Raw genomic sequence first — 5,180 nt, forward strand, 5'->3', positions numbered from 1 at the left:
TCAATTCTCTTTGGTGAACTGTCACCCATCTCTTTTTTTCTAAGTCAGTCACTTCAATCCTCTTTGGTGAACTTTCACCCATTTCTTGTATTTTCTCTTCCTCGATGGAGTCACTCCACCTCTTTGTAAAACTCCCGCCGGTCGGTGTTCTCCTGGCGAGCACTGGCCCCATTTTCCCTTCTCACTCTCAACCTAAATCCATAACAGCTCGCTTCCAAATTCAATCATTGCGTGCACAAAATCATGAAATACTTTTTTAGCGGTTAGCAAAACTTACTAAGCGCTTATAAGCTTTAAATAAAGCGCCACGGGGCGACAAGAAAGGCAACCAGAAATACATAACATTGTATAAATGTCCAGTAAACTATATGGAAATATACAGACGGCATGCTCATCACCGGAGCTCATCACATCGAAACCCTTGCGGAACGCACTAGAACTACTCGACGAATCAATAAGCCGACACTGTCCAACGTATAAAGCAAGCGAGGCACAAATAAATAACCTTATGGGAAACCGGAAGTAAGAATGACACGGCACACGCACAAGGACACACTTTCCAGGAGCTCCTTGTCCCACGACCTGTGGCGGTCCGCCATGAGGCACATTTCCCGCAGCCTAAACTTCTTGTCTCACTGGGAGGCCTTCTTGAACAGTTTGTTCAACAGCCGGCTAGTGGACTGCTGGAACAACATGGTCAACAGGTTGTTGGACTCCTTCAACTCCTTGGACCGCAGGCGGTGGAATTTCCGCAAGAGCTACTGGACGCGCGACCGGTTAAGGTCCTTGACCACCATTTCCAATTGCAGGTGCCGGAAACTGAACATCCGCCATAAGCAACAAAAAACAAGATTAAAGGAAAGGGAAAACCACAAAGCAAGAAACCCTGAACCACACCGCAGTAGAGTTGAGCCAGAGTGATAATTTATTCAAATGCACTAATCTTATATGCACTGCTCTAATATATGTGAATAGCATTCAGGCAAATAACCACACAAGAAGCGAGAAAGTCACCACGACAATAAAGTACAACTTTTTTATCGAGAACTTTTGCGTGTAAATATCTTTTTCAGTTTGTTATTGAGATTCCCATACAAATCCTAATAATTTTTCACCCTGCGAGTCTGGGGCGCATGTGCCAACACTTATTTTATTTAAACGCGACAAAAACATAAGTAACGTTCTAGTTAGGATCGCATTTAAATCTGAAAACTAACGGGGAACTTTCAGATGTACACGCACACGATGCAAAACTTGTCCTTTTATTTCTAACATGGTTAAGATCTCAGGACCGAATCGATCCGTTATAATCACTGATGCAGATCACTTTCTATGAATCTCCGTATTGGGGCCAAAGCCAAAGCTCCAACGCGCTTGCTACATCAACGCAGTAACTTTAATTCGATGCTCGAAGTTCATTAACTAAAGCGGTTGCTAAAAGGAAACAAACACAAATACGTTACTGCAATGAGCTAAGTGAACAGAAATTGACAAGGAATTATAAACGACGAAATAAACGAAACGATGAGTGGAAATAATACTTACAAACGTTGTATGACTTTTAAAACGGAACAAACTAAACCAAAAGACGATAAAACTTATAACGAAACAATGTTGACTCTCCGAAGTACAAAATGAAAATGAATTTTTAAGCAAAGCTGCGAATCTATACTAATAAACTAAACAAAGGCAAAATTATGCAGGGAAAACTAACAGAATAATGATTACGAAAACGACATATAAGCGTGAAAGAAAGTAATTTTAAAAACAAAGGCGAACAAAATATTCATTCAAAAATGCGGCAGCAACACTGAGTCCGTAAATGTCATCTATTGCATAACCTACATAATATGTAAGAAGATCGACATAGGCGAAACAGGGAGAAGACTGGCGAACCGCTTCCGAAAACACCTACGAGATGTAGAAAAAAAAAAAGGCACAGATGCGTCAAAACCAGTTGCGCGCCAAAATTCTAGTCTAGAGTCCGTCCAGGACATTCCACAGTAATGGCGCTTATCGAAATTTGCGATGAGTGGCTTGAAAATGTGGATAATGAAAAACTGAATGGTGTAATCTTTTTCGATAATAAAAAAGGCATTCGATTCAATAAATCACAATATTCTGCTATATAAAATGAAGAAAAAATTTAACATAATGGGAAATGAGTTGGAGTGGTTCGAGTCGTACCTGACAAACAGAGAACACCTGTGAATTATCCCGGGGCAACTGTCATCGAAGAAAATTATTACCTGTGCCCCAGGCCGGGACCCCAGGACTCAATCCTCGGCCCGCTGTTATTCCTATTATATCTTAATGATTTACCAGGCTTCCTGAGATCAATAATTTCATGTACGAAGATGACACTCAAATGTTTGCATCTTCCGACGATGCCAACGAACTAATCTTAAAATTGAAAACTGACCTCGAACGTGTCAGAAATTGGCTCACAGAAAACACACTCCTAATGCACCCAACTAAGTCCAAATTCATGCTTATTGGGTCTTGTAATCTGAGTAATGAGAGTTTCGAACATCCCGTTGTGGTAAATAACACACCTGTTTCTCAAACTGACACACATATATGTCTAGGGTTTCAGATTGATGAGAAGCTAACTTGGGACTGTCACAGCCATATCGACGTGATCTGTAAGAAGGCTAGTGCGGGCATTGGAGCGATGAGACTGGAGAAGGTATATAAGCGCCTAGTACAACCATATTTTGATTGTTGTTACCCTTTATGGGACAACTACGGCAAGTTATTAATGGATAAGCTTCAGATATTTCAATCTTGTGATGCTAGAGTCCTTACTAGTACCATTTACGATATTCGTTCTGCCAACTAGACTGCGGCCCTATCCTGGGATACCGTGGATAACAGACGGCTCCGTGCTAAATCAATCATTTGATGTATAAAATATTGATTGATAACCCTTAAAAACCCCTAAACTATGCTACGTAAAAATGAAAGCCATTCTATATTGAGGTGCAAGACTAAATGAATGTAGCATGGCAAGACCCAATCACGTCTTCAGGTTGTTCTTGAGTGAATTCGATAATTTAGCTCCAATTGGAAGTTGGTTCCAAGTCTTAGCACTATTGCATTTAAACCTTCTTTTTTAGAAACTCCCTCTTCGGTTTAAAAAGTGTCAGATCAGTTGCACTATTTCGCAGGTGGTAGTTCGTTTGACTAGTATTCCTTCTGACAAAAGAGTTCCTTAGGTTGGGTACGGGGTCATAATTATCAAATTCGATAAATTAAATTCCGAACTATAAGCTTTACTCTTGTTTGTAAATGAAAGTAGTATTGTTAGTCTTAGCTTCTTAAGAAGAATCAAGTAGTTTTTTCCATATGTATGGATATATACTGTAAGAAACAGACAACTATTTTAAAAGACATGTTTCGGCATGCTTATGCCATCATCAGTTTAATGAGTTCCTAAGTGTGAACAGTTATAAAGTGTACGGGTAGATGAAATAATTATTACAACATGACGTAATACAAAAGCGGGTACTATTTACAGCGTGACACCAAACATCAAGGTGTAAACTAAAACTTGAGAAAAGTGTTGTAATGCTGCAATTGTTTGTTAAGTTCCGGTTTGATCTTATTTGTATTAAAAGCTTCTTTGAGTTTTAAATCAATTGAGTTGCTGGCAGAATCCAGAATACTAAAGCACGAAGGAGAGTATTTGTTCTTACACAAAGGAGATGTGTTAAAATGCTTAAAAATTTGCGAGTTTTTATCGCTTTCCGTGTGTTATCTGTTTCTTACGTATACAGTATTTATCATACTTGCTACTATTGCGACCTTATGGAAATATATGGATATGTTATCTTGTAGTCGTTTTTGAAATATACACATATTTTCAGGTATATATTTACATTTTTATACCAGTAATATATTTGTAAATACAAGCCCTTCATGGAAACCAGCTTATGTTGTTGGGGCTAGCGTGTCTTTTGGATTTAAATAAAGTGTACCATACCCTACCGTCTTCCTAATCAATCCCACCACAACATGACAATTTGCGGCCGATCCTTACACCACGGGAACAAAGAAAGCCGAATAAATCTCGAACAATAATTCATCTTTCAACTAGGTACAATGAACGCCTGTAATACCATTAATTTATTCACAAATTCATGTCCCTGCAATTCCACCAATGGCAAAGCTTTTCCACCCCCTCATAAAAACCAACACCCACAATTCCTCTATTTGCTCTGGCGAAGGGCTAACGCTCGAAACGTCAGCTTTCCAAATCTTTTGAGGTGGTAATTCGACCTTCATCGACGCGTTTGATGAAACCAAATTTTCATGTTTCACTCTCCCATCGACGCAGCACCACAGTTTCTTTATAAAAAAAGAAATTTGTGTATCCTTTCAACATGTTTGACCAAACATAATACGCCCATGGTTGTGGGAAAGGTGTTTATGGTGACGCCTCAATTTGTAGTCATAATGCGCTTGCGCGCGTGTAACGTGTTTGTTGACACTGGATAAACCAAAAAAAAAAAAAACAATTCACACATCCACAATGCGAACAACAGAAATGTTGGATAGAATGTTTGGTGTTGTATCAAACATGTTGAAATAAACCTCATCCAATAGGAAGAGCCCATGAGTAGGAGCGAGCAACTCCCATATAATCCTGACACGGAGTTTCCATCGACCTATTTATTTTTAGATTGAATTTCCCGCGAATGAGACTCCCGCAGGAGGCCGATGACTAATCACAGGAACTAACTTGACGTCATAGCCTCACCGAACCGGAACTGCCTTTGTTGTTTAATTTTGCGGTAAAGGTAGTCCAAAAATAGATTGGTCTGTAAAAATGCCGTGACATAGGCTTAGTATGGGAGTTGCTCTTTCCTATTCATGGGCTCCTGTGAATAGTTATCAAATATGGTGGCCAAACGATAAGGTGTTGGTTCACCCAACAGGTTTGTTCGTCCAACAGTTATCGTTTGGCCGATTCTTAATATGAGATCCTCTCGTCTGAAGGAATTCCTCCTGGCAGCCCCCCTTGGAGACCCAAGGGAACTCATTTCGAGCTGGTAGGAAACGGCTTCACAAGAATCGGCGGGGTAAAATCGAATTCGCAACCAGCTGGATTTCTTCCAATTGTGTCTTCCAAGTACGATTATTACTTTCATATTAAGTCATCAAATTTTCATTTATCA

Source organism: Montipora capricornis, chromosome 8 (genome assembly GCF_036669925.1).
Source record: "Montipora capricornis isolate CH-2021 chromosome 8, ASM3666992v2, whole genome shotgun sequence".
Classification (NCBI taxonomy): domain Eukaryota; kingdom Metazoa; phylum Cnidaria; class Anthozoa; order Scleractinia; family Acroporidae; genus Montipora; species Montipora capricornis.